The sequence below is a fragment of the Panthera pardus genome, unplaced genomic scaffold, assembly GCF_024362965.1.
Source record: "Panthera pardus isolate Hobbes unplaced genomic scaffold, ASM2436296v1 HiC_scaffold_7, whole genome shotgun sequence".
Taxonomy (NCBI): domain Eukaryota; kingdom Metazoa; phylum Chordata; class Mammalia; order Carnivora; family Felidae; genus Panthera; species Panthera pardus.
The window spans coordinates 51,659,444-51,686,064 of record NW_026527002.1 but is presented as its reverse complement, the minus strand read 5'-3'; the positions used below and the strand labels follow the sequence as shown (position 1 = coordinate 51,686,064).

Genomic DNA, 26,621 nt, shown 5'->3' with positions numbered 1-26,621 from the left:
GACGTCATACCATTAGCTCGTATTGAATTTTTGGTGGTATAAGATAACCAGGTTATGTTAATGATTTATGGGTTTTTTTTTTTCACATTAGCTTCTTTTAAGGTGGTTCCTTATATACTTGTATTTTCTCACAAATACAAGATAATCTTCACAGAGACCTCATTCTTTTTAAACTTAGAAATAAACTAAACTAGTGAACTATTACAGTGGTAATGCTACAAACTTTCAGGCAAAGAAAGAATAATAATCCACTATTTTATCATCTATAATCAGAAACACTTGTTATATATTTAAAGCTTCACTCAGGTAGTTTCCATAAATTCTCTTCTTCCACCATCATATCCTCTGCTACAATCTCGGAATTCTCAGCTAAAGAGGATCCCATCTTTGATGAAACACATACCCCCACTCCTCTCAGACACTCTATACTCTAAACATGCCTCAGAGATCTCACAGTGGAAAAACCTCTGTCTCTCCATCTGCCACCAAACCAGGATCTTGAGAACACATAAAACTACAAAATGACTGCTTCTCACAAAGATGATGCCATTAAATTAACTTCATGCTATGAACTAAAAATGTCGAACAGAAACCTTGGTTTGGTAAATTGCTTTCTCGTTCTGATTTTTGTACCTCACTGCTCAACCCATTTGTTTATCATTAAAAGCAGGGTCATAGCATGATGCCTAATAATATCAACAGTGGAATCAGATAGCCTTAATAGGATATATTTTGAAGTGCTTACAAGACATATTACAAATAACAAGTATTTATGAGTTGAAGAATAAATCGTTAACTACAAGCAGTGAAGTGTTTAGTAACAGAACAAACAGCTTATTCTCTGTACTACAATTCTTTTCATCCTATCATAACCCTCCCAGAGCTAGGCCTGAACATGGCTGATGGGAAACCATCTTCACCCTCAAGATTAATTACACATGTGTAGCTAAAAGCGATTTGTCACCAGGAAGATGTCAAATCTCGACACGAACAGAAACAGAACCATATTGTAGTCAAAACAGATTTGCTGGACAGTTATTTTAGGCTTCCAGCACAGGTTACATCTAATTATCCAGATTGGACATGAGAGACATAAGCACATATATACAGCCCTCCAGATAATAAAATGTTAATCAAAATCTATTTAAGTTGCTTTAAGCAGTTTTAAGAGAAGGCTACCAGACTTTGCAAATAAAATTCCAGGTGCCCAGTTACATTTGAATTTCAGATGAACACTTTTTTAGTTTACACATATCTCCAATAGCAATTGACATACACACACAAAGAAATTATTCACCATTTATCTGAAACCTAAATTTAAATGGTTATCCATTTTCTCTGGCAATCTTAGGCTAAGATCTAAGCAAGGGGACTACCATTGGAGTTCACATCAGTGTAACAGAGTGTTAACTGGGGTTTTGGTCCATGCAACAAAATACAACAGGTGATGTGTACCAAAGCTAGGTGACAGACAAAAGGTAGAATGCACAAAAAGAATGTACAAAAACTGGTTCCACGCTTCTTGGACCATTCAATCAGATCAAGATTATAAAAAGGGGGGCAAAGCATTTAGAGAATGAAAAATATATTTGGGGGAATGTTTCTATGGAAAAAGCTGGGCTTGAGCCTCACCTCCAGTCCCTGAGGGGAAAAGAGAGGAGTTTGTCATTCACAATCTCAATGAAGAGTAAGGGTTTCAGCCAGAGACACTAGAGGGACCTAATCCTCTCCATAATTGAGAGATACCATGGACTGAGAAAATTAGAGTGGCCTATTTCAGGAAAACAAAGAGACAACATGGTTCTGTTTGCAAAGGAACTATACTTCCATTAGTAAAAGCCAAGAAATGTTTGATTCCCATGGACCAAATGTGGGCTGTAGGGGAAAGAGCTGGTCTGGAGCATGAAACGACTTGGTGTAGAACCAGGATGGGGATATCTCCACACCAGGGCTGAGGTCAGAAGGTGAGATGTTCTCACGTGCTGTGAGAGCTGCCACTAAAAAGGGCTACTGAGAGGGTCTTCATAGTACCCACAGAAGAAAGTATCAGCTACAAACACCCACCAGGGCCAGAGTGAGAAACCAGCTTATGAAAATACCAGCCACCAGCCAGCAAATAATTTCCCTTCCTTATTTCCCTTGTTCCCTCCTCCCTCTTTAACCTTGGCATGGTCCAAAACTACAGCTGGACAAGTCCAGGAACATTACCGATAAGCTTCTCTTTCTCCTCCCCAAATGCCCGAACCTATTATCTACAGGCCTGGGCCCCTTACTCTGGATTAAAACTCAAAATGCTAATTAATATCATACACTGATTATTTTTGCATTTTGCACGAACGCTGTCTTATCTCTTATAGTAACTGCATTATTGTACGGTGAACATAAACATTTTGGGACCTGATAACTTTTAATCTGGTGGACAGAAAAAATCTCGGCTCAACTATAAGTTTAAAGAAGCAATATGAATTACAAATAAAACAGTTTAGATTATATCTAATATATAGTGGTTATATTGGAACAAAGATTAAAATAGAGCCCTTTCTATGAAAACCAGTTTGGCTGGAACAACTTTCAAGGAAAATCCATCTATGTCCACCTGTCCATCACATTGATTAACCAGGAAAGAGGCTGCCGGCTGCTGTGCTATCCACTTTGGCCACGCTGTTCTCTTGCTGGCCACATGAAGAGCCAGTTTCAATTCGAAAGCCTATATACAATTTTATGCATTTAAGAACATATCATTGAGTTGTTTTTTGTTTTATTTTGTGTTTTTGTCTTTTGTGGGTTTTGTCTCTCTTTGTTTTTACTTCTGAAAGTCAGCAGGAAGATAAAGACACTGTACATAAAAATGCTTCTAAACTTGTCTGAGATTTTTTCAGACCTAAAAAAGGTTTTACTTTGAGTCGATTTGTAGGGTTTGTTTTTTTTCCAAAGACTTCATTCAGTGTTTTTTTTTTTTTTCCATTTTTTGTGCCAGTTTTATCCAACTCTCAAGGATTCCCAGATTCCTTTCTGCAAGAAAAGGAACAATGCTAGACAGATTAACCTCCAGAAACTGAGAACAAGAAAGATATATAAACATATCTGGAATCAATAACAAAATCTATTGCAATAATGTATAACACAAGAAACTCCTGACACAGCCATAGCCAAAATGTAATGCTAGCCAAACATTGCACAATGCTGAAGGCAGCTGTCAACTCTGAAAATAAAAATAGTAGATAGTGTCACCACAGACAGAATGTACAAATTCCCATAATACAATTCTCACCTGAACATAGTACAAGAAGAGCAAAAACGTAGAAGCCTGATCCGTTCACCTGTGTCTGTCTCTTAAAATTTGCAAATGTCCAAGATGCTTAGGAGTTATCCTGTTGTATTTCACAATAAAGAATAACTAATGCTACATTTGGAAAAGAAGGGAAAGGGATACTTTTAAACAAAAGTAAAATTATATGTAGTATTTATATATAGTATCTTGTGAGTCTATCAGTGTAACTCAGATTTATATATCCAAAAGTATTACTCATTTTGGTTTTTCTAATTTCTTATCTTTTTTTAGAATTGAGATATAATTAGCATATAACATTGTATTAACATTAGGTGTACAACATGATTTGATATATGTACATATTGCAAAATGATTACCACAACAAGTTTAGTTAGCATTCATCACGACACATAGTTACAATTTGTTTCCCTTTGAGAACTTTTCAAAAAAATTTTTTAATGTTTATTTGTGAGAGAGAGCACTCACACTCATGTGCACGAATGGGGGAAGAGCAGAGAGAGAGACAGAGACAGAAAATCTGAAGCAGACTCTGGGCTATCATGAACCATGAGATCATGGCCTGGGCTGAAGTCAGAGGTTCAACCAACTGAGCCACCCCAGTGTACCCCACCTTGAGAACTTTTAAGATCTACTCTCTTAGTAACTTCCAAATACATAACACAGTGTTGTTAGCTATAGCTCTCATGCTGTGCATTCCATCCCCAGGATTTACTTATTTTACAACTGAAAGCTTATATCTTTTGGCTTCTTACACCTATTGTGTGCCCACCCACCACCTGTAACAACCATCAATACATTCTCTGTATCTATGAGTTTGTTTGGGTTTGTTTAAATACATTCCACATATAAGTGATATCACATAGCATTTGTCTTTCTCTGACTTATTTTACTTAGTGCAATGCCCTCAAGGTCCTTCCATGTTGTTGCAAAAGGCAGGATTTTTTTTTCTCTCTAAAATATGCTAAAACCCTAATTTTAGGTCAGTAACCCCAAAATGCTATTTATTGTGCTTTTAAACATTTCTGAAAAACCATGCACTAATAGCAACCAGTTCTTCTGAAGAAATTTAAAAAGAAAAAATAATCCTGTGTAGTGGGTCACAAACTAGGAGCCCTGACTGCCATCTCCTACTTCAAATCTCAGTTTAGGTGACAACATAGCAAAGCGAGAGAAGCTGAAAAAACCTGGCACAAACACACACCTTTGCTTATTCACCAGAAACAGTTTTGAAAAGGCGCATTTGTGCCAATGACTAATTCCACCTCGAAACTATAGTCTAGAAGGGTCTCTAATCTAAAACACATTTGACAAAAATTTCTCCTCACTTTCCACCCCCATCCTTTCCCAGTACAGTATTTAGGGTGTTTTTTTTTTTTTTCCAGTGGAATAGGCAAGATGGATGCAATATAACCAAATATTCAAGTTAAATTCCATCTTGCCCATGCAGGTTAATCAGAACAGTGTCTGAGCCAACTGATTCCAAATAAACCAAGCTCTGTCTCATCTTCAGAACATTTATTTCTTTAGGTTCTATTATGAGCTTCCCTTTGAAAGCTATTCCTATAACAGCTACAATAGAACGCTAAAGGACATTTTTCAAGTCTTGGAACTCCTCTTTGGTTTTAATCAGGATGAGCTTGAGGGGCTCAGGCTTGTTTATTACAGAATCTTTTTCTTTCTGATGATTAAACTGACACTGCTATGCTATTGTTATTGCATTTAACTTTTTTTTTCACTCAAAACATACTCATGAACAGGCCTGAAAATTCAGACAAGTAGAAACAAAGGGGCAGAAATCATCAATTTTTCTTCAACTATTTATTCTAACAGTTTTGGTCTTCTAAGCCTTTGACAAAAATATGTACACCTGAAACATATATAATTATATATATGGTTTTCTGTATTATTCTTTTTATTTATTACTCCATTAGCATTTCCATGTTTTTACATAATCTTTGTAAATATATTTATTTTACATAATATTTTAATAAGTGAATGTACCATGGTTTATTTAATTCTTTCATTATGATTGGACATTCTGTTTCTAGTTTTCACAATTTTAATGCTAGAGTATTAATCTTAGAGTATATATCTCTTTTCAATATTTGGGATTACTTTATTATGGCAGATACTCAGGGGTGGAATTACTATTTAGAGGACACTATGTTTCTTAAGACTCTTCATACATATTGATAAACTGCTATCCAGAAAGGTCAGACCGAATAACTGCCTCCGGCAATAACTAGAACATTCCTTGGTACATTTACCAGTGTTTTCATCCCAGGCTCATTTGCATTTTTGCTAATTTGATAGATGAAGAATTGGACCTCATTGTGCTTTGCAGTGCATCTTTGAAAACTCAGAGACCTTTATGCACATACAGATTTTAAAACCTTATAAATCCTTTTATGTAAATTAGTAATTTTCCAAATCCTTTCCTCCCACCCAAACACACAGCAACCATTTCCTACTCCCCAGAGGCAGAGTTTGTTCTAGCCATTGTTGCTGCCTCATCCTTTGACCATGAGACCACACATTTATGGGCCTGGAACAATACGACCTCTCCCTGTCTCTTTTTGATTGCTGATGGCAATTGAGGTGATCCACCTTGGCATGACAATGAGCTGAAGGTGTCTTCTTATGTGGGTGGACACTAAAATGCCCCTCTCATAAAGACAGGATATTAAACAACTTGATTCTTGATTCCTGCTCCATAACATGTTTCACTCAATAGTCTATCCCTGGGCTACCGTGTCAGTTGTGTATTTCAACAACTCAGCAACCCTCAAGATAATGAAAGTCAATTGTTCTTACTTAGCTGTGTTCATGGAGCTGATTTTCGCCATCTTTTATGGTCCAGGTGCATTCAGTTAGTTACAAGATAAATAACTTCTGCCTTCCTCTCAAGAAACCTTATAGGTATTGATGTACCCCACAGCCTGCCTTTGCTTTTCCAGGGTAATGTTCTTAAAGAGCAGAGTTCACACCCATATTAGAAAAAGCAAGTGGCTGGTGTGAGATGGAAGTTCTGACTCTATTAATCTCTGATGTGACTTTACTGTTACTTTCTGGTGCGACCCTGTGCAAGGTCCTTAATGTTTCTGTGCTTTAATTATTTGCCTGAAAAATAGGAAAAGTATCTACCTCATAGGACTGTTATGATTAAATGAGCTGGTGGGGGGAAAGCTGTAGATATGGGTGTGTAGTACTTAAACAACAAGCGTCTCACACATAAAGTCCCATACATGTACAAGCTAGAACTATAATTTTATTCTACTTAATTCCTGAAATGAAAATCTTGGTTCATAGTTTATGATATTTGACATTTCACACAACTGTATAACATTTTGAGGTATAGCACAGAACCTGGCTGCTTTTTGTGTTCTGTCACATACCTACTGTTAAAGTATTCATATTGACATTTGAAGTTCTAAGACATATACATCCAGCTGGATTCTTATCAGGACTGTCAAATTCATAAATGAATTTGGAGAATCGACGCCTATATAATAGTTAATCTTACCAGTTTATAAATATGTCCCTCCATTTGTTTAATACCTATTTCATAATCTCTTCTCAGAATTTCATCAGAGAGGCAGAACCACTGTATATAAGATAAGACATTTGTTACCAGAATTGGGTCTTATGCAATTATGAGAGCTGCCTAAGCGGTGTCTGTAAGTCTGCTTTCTTTCCTCTGATGCTAGAGCTTGAAGTTCACAGGGAGGGAAGTTGGGAAGAGAAGATGGATATAGCATTGGGAAGAGAGAGGACAAGCCGGAACCTACAAGCAGGAGCTGGAAGCCATGAGGAAAGGACAAAACTTATGCCAATTCTCATCACCTGTGATCTTGATATGGGTGTCCTACATAGAAAGCTGGTGTCCTTCATCACAGAGCGAAGCACACACCTGTGAGGAATAGCAGAGTTAAAGAAGGATCCAGGCAAAGGTGGTAAAGCTGCAGACCCAGCTACTGTGTCACACCAAAGTTTGAGATCGCACCAGTGCCTCTGTGTTGAGAAACACCAATGTTTCTGTTTAACTTCCATCTCTCAAATAGCCTGTAAAAATGTCTCTAGTGGCCCACTATAATTGGAAATCTATAGAGAATTCTGAGAAAGGCAGTTCAGTCTAGTCAAAGTGAATGTTACAAAGCCACCACACCTCTCAATAGAATGTATTTAATAGATTATGAGTGGTCTGTACTTCTAATATTTATAATAGGCTACTACTATAATAGACTACTCCTACTATTATAAGTCTCATACTCCTAATTGTTTCCAATCACCGCTGTGATCTCTACATATGGTGTGGTCTCTATACAATATGTTTAAGATATGGTTGTGAATACCTTAATGCCTTTGTCTCCTTTCCCCCCATCATACATCATAGTAACTCAATCCTAGTTATCCAACACACTGCTCTCTCAGCACTGAAGTAGCTGATTTATAGCTAGAATAAAACTCAAAAACATGTTAAACAGATCAACTTTGACTTCCTACTTTAGCCGTCATTGCTGCCTTTCAAACTTATTATTATATAATTTTTCACATCTCCAGCACCTCCCCTCCTGAGTGGAGTTTCACAGTTCTAGAGACTGGCAAGTCCTAGGTCAAGGTACTGGCCACTTTGATTCCTTGATAAGAGCTCCCTTCTGGCTTGCAGATGGCTACCTTCTCACTGTGCACTTGTATGGCAGGGAGAGATGAAGCATGCTACCTGACATGTCTTCCTATAAGGACACTAAGCTCATTATGAGGGCCCTATCCCATGACCTCATCTAACCTAATTTCCACTCAGGTCCCATCTCCAAATACCATCACATTGGGAGTCAGGGCTTCATCATATGAATTTGGGGCTGGGGGAATACAATCCACAGCATCTTTCTTCATCATCCTCAGTAAATGATTCTGTGTCTTATTTCATGTAGAAATGGAAACAATCAAAAGAAAACATTGGCATCAACCCACTTTCATATCAATGCTTTACACTTGAATTCCTATACTCTGCACCTTTCCTGTTACAGTGGCCAAAATATACATCCTATTGAACCAAATACTCAACTTGTTCATTAAATTTCATGCTTTCCTGTCCACTGAAGAATCTCAGTCCAGCAAATGGCCCTCTTTGTCCTACATTACCAATTTTCCCTCTCTACCGACTCTTCCTGTAAACATGCAAACATGTTGTAATATCTCTAGTATCTATAAAAACTCAGCCTTAATTTTATCTTATCCCATAAGTTGCCTTTAGAGAGAAATTCACAATACCTATTCTCTCCATCTCTTCTCTTCCCACTCTCTCTTGGACTCCTCTCAAATGGGCTTTCATTGCCACCACTGGACAAAAATTGCTCTTGACAAGTTCACCAGTGACCTCATCAATAAACCCAACCATCAGTCTCCAACCTATCTAATCTGGTAACAATTAATAATATTAATGATTCCCTCTACCAAAAACTTTGTTCTTGACTTTTAAAACAAAAAGTACTTAAGTCTCCTCCTACTTCATTAGCCATTTTTTCCCTAAGATCTTTTGCTAGACTTTTCTCATTGCACAAACTTCTTAATGTCAGAATGCCTTATAAACTCAATCCTCAGACGTCTTCTCAATTTATACTCCATCCTTAAGTGAGCTCATCCAGTCCCTCAATCTTAAAATCATTCGTAACTTGATGATTCCCAAATGTGTAGCCATAGCCCCTGTCTTCAGACTCATATATGCAACTACCTAGTTAACATCTCTACTTAGATGTTATTTGGCATCAAAAGCTTAAAATTCAAAACAAAATTGTTGATTCTTCTTACCCCCATATAGTTTTCCCCCTGGTATTTCCTTTCTTACTGAATGGCAACTATTCATCCAATTACACAAGACAACAAGTGTGGAATCATCCTGATTCTTCATTCTCCTACATTAAAAGAGCCAATCTATCAGTAAATCTTACTGGTTCTTCTTTCAAAATACATAAAAAATTTATCCACTTCCTACCAACTGGCCCAAGAACTCTTATCATAGACAAATTGTAAAAGCCTCGTAAGTAATCACTCTGTCTCCAATCTTGTAAGTTCACAGTCGAATCTTTATAAAGTTTCCAAATTTTTAGATTATATCAGATCTATGCTCATAATCCAAAGTCCATGCATGGTCTAAAAATCCCATATTATGGCACATAGGTAACTATACGACCATATTTCCATTCTCTCCCTTACTTATTTACACTGGACTCCTTGTTATACGTAGAACAATACAAGTGTGGAGGAAAAAAAGAACATATCAAGTGTGCTCCAACTGCAGGATTTCTGCATCTATCATTTCTACTTTTTTGGATTTTTTTTTCCCGCTAAGATAACATCATGGCTAAATAATTACTTCTATCAGGTCTCTTTTAAATGCGATCTCATCCCAAAGATAGCACCCTAAATAAATCATCACCTCTGCCATTTCTCTTTCCTTTTATTCTGCTTTCTTTTTCTTCATATCACTAATCAAACCTGAAATAGGTGGGGAGCCTGGGTGGCCTGGTTGGTTAAGCGTCTGACTTCAGCTCAGGTCATGACCTCACAGCTTGTGAGTTCAAGCTCCACGTTGGGCTCTGCACTGACAGCTCAGAGCCTGAAGCCTGCTTTGGATTCTGTGTTTCTCTCTCTCTCCCCCCCACCAAATAAATAAACATTAAAAAATAAAAAAAAAAAACAAATAGCATGAACTGCTTAGATTTGAAACTAGTTTCCCATGTCCCACGGAAACCACGCACTGTTATGACTCTAGGTGACTTCCTTACCTTTCTATGATGAATTTTCCACATCTTTAAAATAAGCATAAAATAGAATCTACCTCACAGAGCTGTTTAGTCATGGGATTTAAACATGTTTGTGTGTGTGAGAGAGAGAGAAAGAGAGGAACAAAAGCACTTAGAGAAATGTGGCATATAAGCATTACATATACATTAATGCTAGAATAAATACCATTATTTGTCTCCTCCCTTAAGAATGTAAGCTCAGTGAAAGCAGTACTTTTATCTCTCTTGTTCCCCATTGTATCCCTAGTATTTAGAATACTAACTTCACATATTTATTGAATGAATTTTTTACTGGTCACTTTCACTTAAATTTGAATAATTGAGTCTTTTGACTCTTCTTAGTATCCAAACCTATCAACTATAAAAATATTTTCTTACCTTCCTATATTTACTACTCAAATATATGTTTTATATACTTTTTAATTGACTAGAACTTTTCTATTATTTTTTTGAAAGAGAGGGCAAGAGAGTGCACACAGAAGAAGGGTAGAGAGAGAAACCCATGGGGCTCATAAGTCATGGGACTTGATCTCATGAGCCATGAAATCATGACCTGAGCTGAAACCAAGAGCTTGATGCTTAACTGACTGAGCCACCCAGGCTCCCCTACACTTCTTTTTAATGTAATACAGTGGTAAGACTCTATTTTGGTGTTGTTTGTTTGTTTGTTTTCTCATTTAGCCTGGTAGGAGTAGTGAGGGTTTCTGTGTGGTAGCCAGCTGTGCAATCTAAGCACATGGGCTCAGATCATATGGACATGAACTCAACTTCCAGCTCTAACTTACCAGCCCACTGGTAAGCCCACATTGAGCAGGATACTAACTCTGCCTGATTCTACTTACCTTTATATTTCCTCAAAGGTTAACTGTAAAAGTTGAATAAAACAAAAACGATAATGTAAGTGAAGTGATTCACAAAATATCTAACATACATTACAAGGTGAATAAATTTCAGGTGTCTCTTTCCCATTACCTTTCTTTTTTTTTCAATCATACTGAATCCTCATAGTCAATTGTTTGACATGTATGCATACAAAATGTGCTAAATGTTACTCATTAATCCAGCCACTGAGATAGAAGTTCTCACAGTCTGGTATGAGATCATTAAACAACTAATTATAGTGCAATACAAAATGTGCCTGAGAGCAGATGTTCAATTATTGTTTAGTGAATAAATGAACAAATGGTTAAGTATAAAGCTTAACCTATAGTATATATCTCTTTCTAGAGATTTAAATTTATTATTTATCCTACATCAGCAAAGACTAAAAATTTCAGCTCCTGTAAATACAGCACAGTATACCTTATGTATGTCTGTGGCTAGAAATGGGAAGGGGAAGATATGGGAGATGGAAAATGGAGTATGTAGACCCTCAAATAGTAAAATGACATCATGGTTTTGGTGCCTTATTAAAGAAAAAGAAGGGTTTCAAAATAGAAAAAAAATTCAGCAATTTGCTTTTATAAACATCTAATTCCATCCTTGGCCATATATTCAAATAGTTCCACAAGAAAGTGCCATTAGCACAAAATAAAATGTTTCATAAGACTTCTAAATACTTTGTTTCCTTTTCTGAGTTTCCAATAAGAACTTAATTGTGAGATAAGGCACAAGTACAAAATACCATCCTGATATTTTTCCAGTTTCAGAAAAACAGACATTAAAGTTAAACCAAAAAATATGTTCACCTATCATCATCCATCGTTACTTAGAAAGCAACAGTTGCCTATCCAAACAGAGTTGATTGATCCTAGTTTTTCAAAACACACATGAATAGTTTTGGACAGATGTTTCATCAATGACAAATTGGCCTTGAGGGAAAAACGACCACTTTGGACAAAAGCCACATATCCACATATTAGTTTCAGCAGCACTCATTTGAAACTATTTTCTAATCTTAAATTTCTAAGTTAACTTCTGTAAAAATAAATATTAAGAAAGTTTTAAAATTAGATTTAAATAAATCCTCTAAAGGCTAAGATGACAGTTTTAAGTAACCTACTAATCAACTTTCCAATTTTTATGGCAATAATGTTATTGGCAATATTTTACCAAGCGGTTGATGACATCAACCACAAAACCCTGTTTGTAAATACATATTATCACATTAAGGGAACACTGTTTTGATTTTTAGAAGCATTCCATTTAAGTTCTGGCCTTAAACTGACTAATACTTTTTCTTGTACTGGTTGTGTTTCCCTCTCTTTTTTAATTTTTAAATGATTTTTAAAAATTTTAAGATTTGAATGTAAATTTCAGTGAACACACAGTGTAATATTAGTTCCAAGTGTACAGTATAGTGATTCAACGCTTCCATACACCACCCAGTGCTCATCAGAACAAGTACACTCCTTCATCCCCATCACCTATTTAACTCACCACCCCCCCACCTCCATTTTAGTTTTGACGATACACAGTGGGAACTGTGGGAAATATTCCAATCAAAATTAAAGACTCTGATTGGCTAAGATTAGCATGGCTAGTACCAAAAGGTGTGAAATTATCTCTTAGATATTCTTCAGAAAGTAGGGTGGAAGAAAGATATATAATAGCTTTAGAAAATGTTTCCAAGAGAAACTCAAGAATTTCATAGCTAAGTAGTCACTAATTATTGAGATGTTTCTGCTAAATTCATGTTAAATGTTCTCTACTATAGAATTTGACACTCACACATATCACCACACAAAACAATGAGGGCTCATGATGAACTTATCTCAGTGTACCCACCCCATCTTCACAAATTGTTTTCTTGGTCAAATAGTTCATAGTTTAAATGGTAAAGATGATCTAGCCATTCCTGGAGAGTTTGCTATTCTGTTTGACTTTAAAATCTGTATACTTAATACCTCTCAAAGAACATTCTTGTGAGGGAGAAGGGATGAGCTGTGATAACCTAATCAGGTTTTGATCTCCCTACTTATCACTGTTTCAGAAACCTCACAGCGTTATGGAAATAATTCCCCTTAGTAAACTTTGGCCAAGGCCATCCATGCCTCTCTCCCACCTGCTGAGGAAGATCAGAATGTCCAAGATCTTAGATTCAAAAAGAACACTATAAAGAGTCTGATTCAAAACTGGCAAATTGAACCCTTCTCACTGTTGTCCAAAACAATGACCTGAACTCCCCTCCTCTTCACCAGGTCAACCCCTGCCCAAACTTTGAGCCTCTCTCTGGCTTCTCCTCTGGAAATTCTTCATTGACTGACAAGTGCTTCTCCTGGGAGTTCACTTAGAATCTTTGCTCACCTCAATCAATTTCTCAGGACATTTACCAAATAATATTGGGTAGTTCAGATGTACACTATTCCCTCATCCTCATGGTTGAATCACACTCCCCATCCCACCCCCACAAAAACTGCTGTGTAAATTGGTTTACATTGGACATTTTACCATTTACAACTTTAAAATTCTGTGTAGGTATCTATCTGCTTTAAAATCACCTTCTTTACCATTCTCCTTCTGACAGCATCCTGGCCTCCAGAATTCTGTCTCTATTCTGCAGAGCAATTCCACTTACAAGCATATCAGGTAACTTTGAGTCTTTGACAAAGCAAGATCATGCAAACAGTATCTACCCTCTCCAGAGGGCAATTTGTCTATTCCAGTGTTTCCTGATCATACTCGTTGAAATCTTTTCCTATCTGATGAAAGAAAAATAACATCAGGACTCTGCAGTTGTTTGTTCTGGAGCTCTACCAGTGTGGTTACCTTTTATGTTTCTACTTTATTTCCCATCCCATTTCCAGCAAATGGTTCCTTTACCCTATACTGTCTTTATACCTATTCTCTACCTCACGGTCACTGCTTACTTATAGTCTCTAATTCCCTCATAACTTCAGCCTGTACATTCGATCACTATGGCCTCTCTGACTTTTGAACTTCTCCCAATACTACCTACTTCAGATATTCAAACTAAGAAAGCTGATCACCTAGCTTATCCTTTAAATCTGGTCCTATCACAGCTTATTGGCCACCATATGGATTGACTGTCCTTTGTTCAAGGCCTAGCCCTGGTCCTCCAGTCATCCATAGTTTTGATTATTCCATGGTACAAAGGGGATCATCCAGCCTCACACCTTCTGCAGCTGTTGCTGATGGCTTATTCTTCTTAGATTGGGCCAGAGAGAAGCGACTATTAGTTATGCCAATTGCAGTTTCTTCTTCACTATTGTAATAGATGTGTGGTCCCCAAACTCCAGTTCTAGGAGCCACGCTCCTGTGAGTGTGGCTGTTAAACACTCATAGCTTTCCCCCCTTTCCAGGGAACTTTCTTCAGCTGACAGAGCTGCCTCACCCCCAGCACACACACCGGATTGCTGCTCTTTTCCCTTTTTCAGCCTAATTATCCTGCCTTACATCCTCTTATAGATTTTTTTCTGAAGAGCTCTCCCTCAAGATATCTGCATCTTAATTCTTGTGTCATATTCTGCATCTAAGGAACATAACCTCAAAAACCTAAATAAACTAAGCTCCCTTTGCAACTCTATTGGAAACCCGTGATTATGCCAGCAACTTCTGATAGTAATAACCTTATATTTATATTTTGAAATCCAGAATTGAGATTCTATTTTGATTTTAGACACGCTATCATTCTAATGGAGATGTAAAATTACATAATTCATCTATAAATAATGTGTATAAGTTTGTGGTGAAATTGAATGAAATGAACTATAACAGGTTTGGCAATTGTATATATAGATCATATTTTTAATCAAATTTCCAGTACTCAAATTATTTTATATTATTCAGATATAACTGACATAGAACATTATATTAGTTTCGGTTGTACAACATAATGATTCAATGTTTGTATACGTTGCAAAATGACCACATTAGTACGTGCAGTCAACATCCATCACCACACGTATTTCCAAATATTTTTTCTTAAATGAAAACATTTAAAATTTACTCTTTTAGTGGCTTTGAAATATACAATACAGTATTAACTATAATCACCGTGTTGTACATTACCTCCACGACTTATTTATTTTATAAATGGTAGTTTATACCTTTTGACTCCCTTCACTCATTTGCCCATGGCAACAATCAATCTATTCTCTTTATGAGTTTGGCTTTCTATTTAATTTCACAAATAAGTGATATCATGCAATATTTGTCACTCTCTGACTGACTTCAATTAGCATAATATTCTCAAGGTCCATCCATGTTGTTGCAGATGGCAAAGTTTCTTTTATGGCTTAATAATATTCCACGGAATACATATGTGACATTTTTTTATCCATTCATCCACCAATGGACATTTACATTGTTCTCATGTCTTGCCTGTTGTAAATATGCTTTAGTGAATGTAAAAGTATAGGTGTGTTTGAGATATTGTTTTGATTCTTTTGGACAAATAACTAAAATTGCTGGATCATATGGTAGTTCTATTTTTAATTTTGGGGGGGACCTGCATACTGTTTTCCATAGTGGCTGCACCAATTCACATTACTATCAACAACGCAGAAAGATTCCCTTTCCTCCGTATCATTGTCAACTCTTGTTACTTCTTGTATTTTTCATAATAGCCTTTCTAACAGATGTGAGGTGATACCTCATTGTGGTTTTGATTTGCATTCCCCTGATTAGTGATGTTGAGCACTTTTTCACATACCTGTTTGACATTTGTATGTTTTCTTTAGAAAAATATCTATTCAGATCCTCTGCCCATTTTTAATTTTTTTTTTTTTTTGGTATTTAATTGTATGAGTTTTTATATATGTTGGATCAATCCATTATCAGATATATGGTTTGCAAATATTTTTTCCCATTCTGTAGGTTGCCTTTTCATTTTGTTGATGAAAGAGATGATTTCCTTTTTTGTGCAGAAGCTTTTAGTTTGGTTTTTTTAGAAGCTTTTAGTTTGATGTAGTTCCCACCTGTGTTTTTTTTTTTCCTTTGCTGCCTTTGCATTTGGTGTCAAACCCAAAAAATCATCACCAAGACCTTTATTAAGGAGCTTACCACCTATGCTTTCTTCTAGAAGTTTTATGGCTTCATGTCTTACATTCAAGTCTTCAATCTATTCTGAGCTAAATTTTGTATATAGTGTAAGATAGGGATTCCGTTTCAGGGAGCCTGGGTGGCTCAAGCATCCAACTTAAGCAACCAACTTCAGCTCAGGTCATGATCTCACGGTTTGTAAGTTCAAGCTCCACACTGGGCTGTGTGCTGACAGATCTAGAGCCTGCTTCAGATTCTGTCTCCCTCTTTCTCTGCCCCTCCCCCCCTCTCAAAAATAAATAAACATTAAAAAAAAAAAAAGATAGGGGTCCTGTTTCATTTTTTGCATGTGGCTGCCTAGTTTCCCCAACATCATTTATTGAAGAGAGTATTCTTTCCCCATTATATATCCTTTACTCATTTTTAATTTAATTTTTATAAGGTATAACTGATGTACAATATTATATTAGTTTTGGATATACAGCAAGATAATTAGATATTTGTATATGCTGTGAAATGATTACCACTGCAGGTCTAGTTAACATCCATCACCACAGTTATAGAATTTAAGAGAAATTTATTTTGACTTTTAAAAATTTTATTTCCAGTTAGATAGCATACAGTGTTATTAGTTTCAGGTGTACAATATGATTCAACAATTCCATACATCACCTGGTGCTCATCATAACAAGTGCACTCCTTAATTCCCATCACCTACTTAACCCATCCGCCCATCCACCTTCCCTCTGGTAATCATCAGTTTGTTGTCTATAACTAAGAATGTATTTCTTGATTTGTCTCTTTTTTCCCCTTTGCTCATTTGTTTCTTAAATTCCACATATGAGTGAAATCATATGGTACTTGTCTTTCTCTGACTTATTTTGCTTAGCATTATACTCTCTGACTCCATCCATGTCATTGCAAATGGCAAGATACCGTTCTTTTATATGGTTGAATAATATTCCTGTGTGTGTGTATCAATGGACACTTGGGCTGCTTCTATATCTTGGCTATTGTAAATGATACTTCTATAAACAAGGGTCCACGTATCCCTTTGAATTAGTGTTTTTGTATTCTTTGGGTAAATACCCAGTAACACAATTACTGGATCATAAGTAGTTCTATTTTTATTTTTAAGCTAAGGTTTTGAGAGAAAGAGAGAGCATGCAAGCAAAGGAGGGGAAGAGAGAGAAGGAATCCCAGAGAGAGAATCCCAAGCAGGTTTTGCACTGTCAGTGCAGAGCCCGATGCAGGGCTCAAACTCAGGAACCATGAGATCATGACCTAAGCTAAAATCAAGAGTCACAGGCTTAACCGACTGAGCCATCCAGCTGCCCTTGTAGTTCTATTTTTTATCTTTTTGAGGACTATTAATCTGTTTTCCATAGTGGCTGCAGTAGTTTGCATCCCCACCAACACAATTGTTCCTTTATCTCCACATCCTCACCAACACCTATTGTCTCTGTGTTGCTGATTTAGACATTGAGACAGGTGTGAGGTGATATCTCCTTATAGTTTTGATTTGCATTTCCCTGATAGTAAGTAATGATAAACATCTTTTTATGTATCTCTTGGCTCTCTATATGTCTTTTTTGGAGAAATGTCTGTTCCTGTGTTCTGTCCATTTTTAACTAGATTATTTGGTGTTTAGGTATTGAGTTTTATAAGTTCTTTATATATTTTGTGTACTAACCCTTTATTGGATATGCCTTTGCAAGTATCTTCTCCATTTCATTGATTGCCTTTTAGTTTTGATTATTGCCTTCACTGTGCAGAAGCTTTTTATTTTGATGTAATCCCAATAGTTTATTTTTGCTTTTGTTTCTCCAGCCTCAGGAGACACATCTAGAAAAAAGTTGGTTTAGCTGATGTCAAAGAAGTTACTGTCTGTGTACTCTTTTAGGATATTTAAGGTTTCCGGTCTAATATTTAGGTCTTTAAGCAATTTTGAATTTATTTTTGTGTATGTGTAAGAAAGTTTATTTCTTTTGCATGGTGCTATCTAGTTTTCCCAACACCATTTGCTGAAGAGACTGTCTTTTTCCCATTGGATATCCTTTCCTGCTTTGTCGAAAATGAATTGACCATATAGTTGTGGGTTTATTTCTGGATGTTCAGTTCTGTTCTATTGATCTGTGACTTATTGTAGCACCATACTGTTTTGATTACCACAGCTTTGTAATATAACTTGAAGTTCAGAATTATTATGCCTCCAACTTTGCTTTTCTTTTTCAAGATTGCTTTGGCAATTTTAAGATTGTTTTAGTTCTGTGAGAAATGCTCCTGGTATTTTGATAGTGATTGCATTAAGTGTGTAGATTGCTTTGGGTAGTATAGACATTTTAACAATATTTGTTCTTTGAATCCATGAACATGGAATGTTTTTCCATTTGCATCATTTTCAATTTTCTTCATCAGTGTTTTATATTTTTCAGAGAAGAGGGCTTTCACCTCCTTGATTAGGTTTCATCCTAGGTATCTTATTATATTTGATATCTATATAAATTATAAGGGAGATTATAAATGGGATCGTTTTCTTAATTTCTCTTTCTGCTGCTTCATTGCTGGTGTATGGAAATGCAGCAGATTTCTTTGTTTATTTTGTATCTGTGACTTTACTGAATTTGTTGATAAGTTCTAGCAGTTTTTCAGTGGAGTCTTTTGGGTTTTCTATATGTAGTCATATCATCTGTGAAAGTTTTACTTCTCCCTTACTGATTTGGATGACTTTTATTTCTTTTTGTTGTTGACTGCTGTGGCTAGGACTTTCAGTACTATGTTGAATAAAAGTGGTAAGAGTGGATATCCTTATCTTTTTCCTGATCTTTGGAGAAAGGCTCTCAGTTTTTTCCCTGTTGAGTATGATATTAGCTGTGGGTTTTTCATATATGGCCTTTATTGTCTTAAGGTATGTCCCCCCTAAATCTACTTTGTTGAAGGTTTTTATCATGAATGAATGTCGTACTTTGTTAAGTGCTTTTTCTGCATCCATTGAAAGTATCACATATCCTTATGCTTTCTTTTATTAATGTGATGTGTATCATGTTCATTTGAAAATATTGAACCATACTTGCAACACAGGAATAAATCCCACAGAATTGTGGTGAATGATTTTTTTAATGTATTGTTGGATTCAGTTTCCTAGTATTTTGTTGAAGATTTTTGCATCTATGTTCATCGGGAATATTGGCCAATACTTCTCTTTTTTTTAGTGTTTAGTGGTGTCTTTATCTGGTTTTAATAATAGGATAATGCTGTTGTCATAGAAGTAATTGTGAACTTTTCTTTCCATTTCGGTTTTTGGAATAGTTTGAGAAGAATAGCTATTAATTCTTCTTTAAATGTTTGGTAGCATTCACTTATGAAGCCATCTGGTCGTAGACTTTGTTGGGAGTTTTTGATTACTGATTCAATGTCTTATTGGTTATCAGTCTGTTCAAATGTTATATTTCTTCTTGTTTCAGTTTTGGCAGTTTATGTGTTTCTAGGAATTTATCCGTTTCTTCCAGGATGTCCACTTTGTTGGCATGTAGTTATTCCTAAGATTCTCTTATAATTATTTGTATTTCTGTGGTATTGGTTGTTATTTTTCCTCTCTCACTTGTGATTTTATTTATTTGAGTCTTTGTCTTTTTTGGTTGGTAAATATGGCTAGAGGTTTATCAATTTTACTGATTTTTTCCCCCAAAGTATCAGCTCCTGGTTTCACTGATCTGTTCTCTTAGGGTTTTGTTTTGTTTTTAGTTTCCATGTCATTTATTTCTGCTCTAATCTTTATTATTTACTTACTTCTGCCAGTTTTAGGTATTTGTTCTTTTTCTAGCTCCTTTAGGTGTAGGTTAGGTGTGAGATTTTTCTTGCTTCTTGAGATAGGCCTGTATTGCTATAAATTTCCCTCTTACAACAGCTTTTGCTGCATCTCAAAGGTTTTGGGCCATTTTGTTTTCATTTGTTTCCATGTACTTTTTTATTCGTTAATTTCCCAGTTAACCCAATTTTTGTTTAGTAGTATGTAATTTAACCTCCATGTATCTTTGTTCTTTCCAGATTTTTTTTTCAGGATCAACTTCTAGTTTCATAGTACTGTGGTCAGAAAAAATGCATGGTATAACTTACATCTTCTTGAATTTGTTGAGGCTTGTTTTAAGGCCTAATATGTGATCTATTCTGGAGAATGTTCTGTGTGTATGTGGGAAAAAAAATGTCTATTCTGCTGTTTTAGGATGGAATGTTCTTAATATATCCGTTAAATCCATGTCTTCCAGTGTGTCTTCAAAGCCATTGTTTTCTTGATTTTCTGTTTTGATGATTTTTCCATTGTTGTGAGTGAGATATTCAAGTCCCTTTTTATTGTATTATTATGGATTAGTGATTTTGTTATTTTATGTGTATGGGTGCTTCTATGTTTGGTGCATAAACATTTATAATTGTTATGTTTTCTTGTTGAATTTGTCTGCTTTATGATTAGATGGAGTCCTTCTTTGTCCTTGTTACAGTCTTTGTTTTAAAGTCTATTTTGTACAACATAAGTATTGCTACACCAGCTTTCTTTTGACATTCATTGATATGAAAGATTTCCCCATCCCCTCACTTTCAATCTACTGGTGTCTTTGGGTCTAAAATGAGTCTCCTTTAGGCAACATATACATTGGTCTTTTTTTATCCGTTGTGTCACCCTCTGTCTTTTGATTGGAGTGTTTCTTTCATTTCTGTTCAAAGTAATTTTTTTTAATGTTTATTTTTGAAAGATAGAGACAGAGTGTGAGTGGGGGAGGGTCAGAGGAAGACAGGGAGACACAGAATCTGAAACAGGCTCCAGGCTCTGAGCTGTCAGCACAGAGCCTGACGCAGGGCTCAAACTCTGGAATGGTAAGATTATGACCTAGGCTGAAGTTAGATGCTTAACCAACTGAGCCACCCAGGCACCCCCAAAGTAATTACTGATATGTGTCTATTGTTATTTTGTTATTTGTTTTGTGGTTGTTTTTGAAGATTTTTCTTTGATCCTTTTTTGTCTTTCTTTCATGGTTGGCTGATTTCCGTTAGTGATATATTTAGATTTCTTTCTCTTCATTCTTTGCATATATATTAGTGGCTTTTGAACTATAGTTACCTATAGGTTTGTATATAACCTCCTCTGCATATAGCAGTCTATATTAAGTTGATGGTCATTTAAGTTTGAACACATTCTTTATTCCTCTCCTCCCCATGTTTTATGTATATGTTATCATATTTTACATCATTTTATTTTGTGGCTCCTTGACTGATATTTTACATAAATATTCACGTTTACTCCTTTTGTGTTTCCTACATTTATACTATCACTTTTGGTCTGTTCTTTCCACACAACCAGTCCTCTTTAATATTTCATTCAGGGCTAGTTTAGTGCTCATGAATTCCTCTAGTTTTTGTTTGTCTGGGAAACTGTATCTCTCCTTCTATTCTGAATGATGACCTTTCTGGATAGAATATTCTTGACTGCAGATTTTTCCCATACAGCACCTTGAATATATCATGTCACTCCCTTCTGGCTTGGAAAGTTTCTGCTGAAAATTCTCCTGCTAGTCTTATGGAGGATCACTTGTATGTAGTATCTTCTTTTGTCTTGTTACTGTTAAAATGTTTTCTTCATCACTATATTTTTCAAATTTAATTACAATATGTCTGGGTGTGGATCTGCTTTTGTTGATTTTTATGGGGATTCTCTGGACTCCTGGATCTGGATATCTGTTTCCTTCCCCAAATTAAGGAACTTTTTGGCTATTATTTCTTTAAATATACTTTCCCTTCTTTTCTTCTGGGATTCCTATAATATGAATATTACACTTGATGGAGTCAGAGTTCCCTAAGTCTATTCTTTGGCACAATTTTTTTTGTCTCTTTTGTTCAGCCTTATTACTTTCTATTACTCTGTCTTCTACGTGATTTTTTCCTCTGTGCTTCTAGCCTGTTCTTCATTCCATCAAGCATGTTTCTCATTTCATTTACTGAGGCTTTTATCTCTGCTGTTATTCCTTATGTCTTTGTTAAGGGTCTCACTTGTGTCTTCCACTTTTTTCTCAATTCCAGTAAGCATCCTTACGATCATTGCTTTCAATATGTTATCATACTCCATGAGGTGGAGTGCCTGGGTGGCTCTGTTGATTGGGCATCTGACTTTGGCTCAGGTCATGATCTCTCAGTTTATGGGTTTGAGCCCCATGTCAGGTTCTGTGCTGACAGCTCAGAGCCTGGAGCCTACTTCAAATTCTGTGTCTCCCTCTCTTTCTGTCTCCCCACCCCCAATGCTCATGCTCTATCACTCTCAAAAATAAACAAACATTAAAAAAAATTAAAAAGAATACTCCATGAGGCATGTTACTTATACATTTTGCTTAGATCTCTGGCCCTGGTCTTGTCCTGTTCTTTGGTTTGGGATAAATTTCTCTGTCTTCTTATTTTGTCTAAGTGCCTATTTTTCTGTGTAGGTTAGTATTTGTTGACATGTAATTGTACATAGTAGTCTCTTATCCTTTGTATGTCTATAGTACCAGTTGTAAAATTTCCTCTTTTGTTTCTGATTTTATTTGAGTTCCCCTTTTTTTGTTTCTCTATGGGTCTAGCTAAAGTTTTGTCAATTTTATGTTTTCAAAACTGATAATTTTATTAATCTTTTTAATTGTCTTTTTACTCTCTATTTCATTTATTTCTGCTCTGATGTTTATTTCCTTCCTTCTACTAACTTTGAGATTCATTTTTTTTATAGTTCCTTAGAGTGTAAAGCACCTTGGTTTTTTTTTTCTTATATTTGATATAGACACTTATCGCTATGAGTTTCCTTCTTAGAACTGTTTCTGTTGTGTCCCATAAACTTTGATAGGTTTACTTCTTTTTTCATTTGTCTCAAGGTAGTTTTTGATTTCTCTTTTGATTTCTTCATTGACTCATGGGTTTTATAGTGGCATGTTTCATGTATTTGTAAATTTGCCAATTTTATTTATGTGATTGATTCCTTGTTTCATATTTCATGATCCAAATGATTTCTCTCTTTGATTTCTTCATTGACTCATTGGTTTTATAGTGGCATGTTTGACGTATTTGTAAATTTGCCAGTTTTCTTTGTGATTGATTTCTTATTTCATACATCATGATCCAAATGATTCTTATTTTGATTTTAAACTTGTTAACACTCGTTTTTCAGCCTAGCATGTAGGTTAGATAATGCTCCGTATGTTCTTGGGAATAATGTGTATTCTATTGCTCTTAGATGAAATATTCTGTATAGGTCTGTTAAATCCATCTGATCTAACACATTGTATAAGACCAGTGCTTCCTTATTGATTTTCTGTCTGGATGATCTATCTCTCCCTTTAGGTCTGTTAATATTTGCTTTATGTATTTAGTTGCTCCTATGTTGGATGCATAAATATAAAGTCCTCCTTTTGGATTGACCCCTTTATCATTATATCATAACCTTCTTTATTATATCCCTTGTCTTAAAGTCTACTTTGTAGCTAAATGTAGCTACTCCTGCTTTCTTTGGGTTTCAGTTGCATGGAATACCTTTTTCATCCTTGCAGTCTCAGTCTGTGTGTCCTTTTATCTGAATGAGTCTCTTGTAGGTAGCATATAAATAGGTCTTTTTGTTTTTGTTTTTGTTTTTACCATTTAGTTACTCTGTCTGGTCATTAGAAAATTTAATCCATTTTCATTTAAATACTGTTAGATATGTACTCAAGGCCATTTTTTAAATTAATTTCTAGCTAGTGTAGAATTTTTCTTTTTTGTTTGCTCTTTTCATTAAAGATTTGATAATTTTCTGTAGTGATAAGCTTAGATTCTTTTATCTTTTGTGTGTCTACTTTAGGTTTTTGCAATGTGGCTATATAAAAAAACTGAGGTTTGCATAAAATATAACTTACATCTATACCAATCTATTTTAAGATAACAACTTTAAATGCATTCTAAAGTTCTACATATTTAGTCCCTTCCCTCATGTTTTATGTTTTTGATGTCACAGTTTCAGTCATTTTAGCTTGTGTGCACGTTAACAAATTATTGTGATTAAACATATCTTGTGTACTTTTGTCTTTTAACCTTCATGCTAGCTTCAAAAATTATTAATATTATATAAATTATACATAAGCGTCCCTTACATAGTGCAAATTTGGCCCACCTATACTGTCCCATAAGTCCCTTAAGTAAATCTTTACTCTTTTTCATGTTTTTTAAAAATCTAAGGGCCCAAGGGAGCCTGGGTCACTCAGTTGGTTAAGTGACCAACTCTTGGTTTCAGCTCAGGTCATGATCTCATGGTTCATGAGTTCTAGCCCCACGTCCAACTCTGCGCTGTTAGTGCAGATTCTCTCTCTCCCTCTCTCTCTGTTCCTTCCCCCTCTTTCCAGAAAAAAAAAAAAAAAACATTAAAAACATTTTTGTTGCTCTAATAGGGTGAGTGCCACATCCTTATCTTTGAGTTCACTGATCCTTGTTTCTGCATTATCTTATCTGCTTTATTGTATCTTTGAGTCATTGTATTGTCCAGCTTTGTGACTTACATTTGGTACTTTCTTATATTTTCTCTTGGTTGAAATTTTTACTTTGTTCATTCAGTCTTCTCCTAAGGTCAGTGATCATCTTTATGATCACTGTGGTGAATTCTTTACCAGGTAAATCGCTTACCTACATTTTATTGAGAACTTTGACTGAGGTTTTATTTTTTGCCCCATTTGAAACCTATTCCTCTATTTCTTCATTTTCCTTAATTCTCTGTGTTGTTTTCTATGCATTAGATAAACAGCTAACTCTCATAGTCTCCAAGGAATGGTCTCCTGTAAGAGATGAACCTTATTATTTAACTCTGCCCTAGCTCTTCGTCTTTCAAACATTTTTGATTGTGTAAGCAGCATCTTTTATTAGCCATTTTTAGTGGTTCCTAGTGGTTGAGGGTGTACCAAGACCTCTACATATCCAAAGGAGAGGATCACAGTCAGCACCTAGATTCAGGTTGATTACAAGCCAGACCCTTAGGCAGCAGTATTGAAAATATAAAAATATACCTCTTTCAGGAAAAGACTGGGATATTGGCATTTCTGTCTATTCCTTCTGTTCTAAGCTTTGGGGTAATAGCCAGTTAAGACCTGTTTCCTACGTTGCTGCTGTTCTATTAAACCCATAAACATAAGCAGCCAGGATTTCAAGGAATGTGTCCTCTGGGAAGCAGACACAAAGCTTGAGTACCAGATTTATACATAAACTCCTTTTTCAGAGATACCGGTGACCTGGACTAGGCAGAGGGGGAATCCAAATAGGGTGCCTGCCATCTTCCTCAGTCTCTGAAGAGGACAGTAATTATCCCTAGATGTATGTTTAACTAGAAGGCTGTTCTTCAGGCCACAACTATGATGATAAGCTAATAGGCATCTTTCATAGAAACATTAGAGCCCTCATTCTCTTGCCTCTCTGCTTTGCCCTACAGGTGGTATGTAGTTAAGAACTCTTTTTCCATTGGTTACAGTCCTGTGGGACCTATGAGTGTAAGCCCCATTGGTCACCAGAGCTAGGTGATACAGAGGTGTCCCTTCGATGGCAGATGCTAAAATCAAGGTGCCAGACAAGTGTACAAGTTGCTTTTCAGTAGCTATCAATGACCTGAAGTCAATCTGTGCAGAGTATTTCAGTAAGCACCTAGATGTGTGTTAAATTAGATGCCTACCCCTCAGGCTAATGGTTTAAGATAGTCAAATAAGCCTCTGGTACAGAATATCTGGGCCCTTTTCAGTCACCTATCCCTGTGCTGGACCTTGGTTCAGGTGAGTCTGTGCACAGGAGCCCTGTAAGTATAGCCATGCTCCCCTTGGACCTGAGCCCTATTGGCTTTCAAAGCTAGATGTTTTAGGGGCTCATTTCTCAGGTGTAAATCTTTAAAGTTGGGTTATTTGATGTGGGATTCAAACCCTTTATACCTCAGGAAGAAGCTCAGGGTTTTGCATCCCCTCCCTATTGTGCATTCCTGCGTGGAGGGGGAGGGGCTAGAGTTTATGGCAAGATTGTGTCTCGGCCTCTCTTACCCACTTTGATGTGGGTTTTGGTCTCATTTCCTCAATCTATAGGAGTTGCCAGCCAGATTTTGTTATTGTTTTTCCCTAGAGGAAATTCTTCTCTATGTACCTCTAAATTTGGCATGTCCACAGGTGAGTTCCGGGTCCTCCTATTCCCAGGACTCACATTCTTCTTTTTTTAATTCCAGTTTAGTTAACATACAGTATTGTGTTAGTTTCAGGTGTACAATATAGTAATTTAAAAATTCTGTACATTACTCGGTGCTCATTATAAGTGTACTTTTAATCCCCTTCACCCATCCACCTGCCTACCCTCCCCTGGTAACCATCAGTTTGTTCTCTATAGTTAAGAGTCCATTTTTTGGTTTGTCTCGTCTTGCTTCTTAAATTCCACATATGAGTGAAATCATATGGTATCTGCCTTTTCTGACTTACTTCACTTAGCATTATACTCTCTAGATCCATCCATCCATGTTGTTGCAAATGGCAAGATTTCATTCATGTATGCATATACATACATACATGAATATATATATAATCTAT

At 36.0% G+C, this 26,621-nt stretch overlaps 1 long non-coding RNA gene across 1 annotated transcript in view; it reads right to left on the bottom strand.

The window, feature by feature from the left end:
* Nucleotides 1–7,135: 7,135 nt before the first annotated feature.
* The window catches only part of LOC109277942 (uncharacterized), a 33,507-nt gene continuing 14,021 nt past the window's right edge, over nt 7,136–26,621 (bottom strand). Inside the window, exon 3 of the long non-coding RNA XR_008419911.1 lies at nt 7,136–7,202. This is a non-coding gene — a long non-coding RNA (uncharacterized LOC109277942). The remainder of the gene's footprint in view (nt 7,203–26,621) is intronic.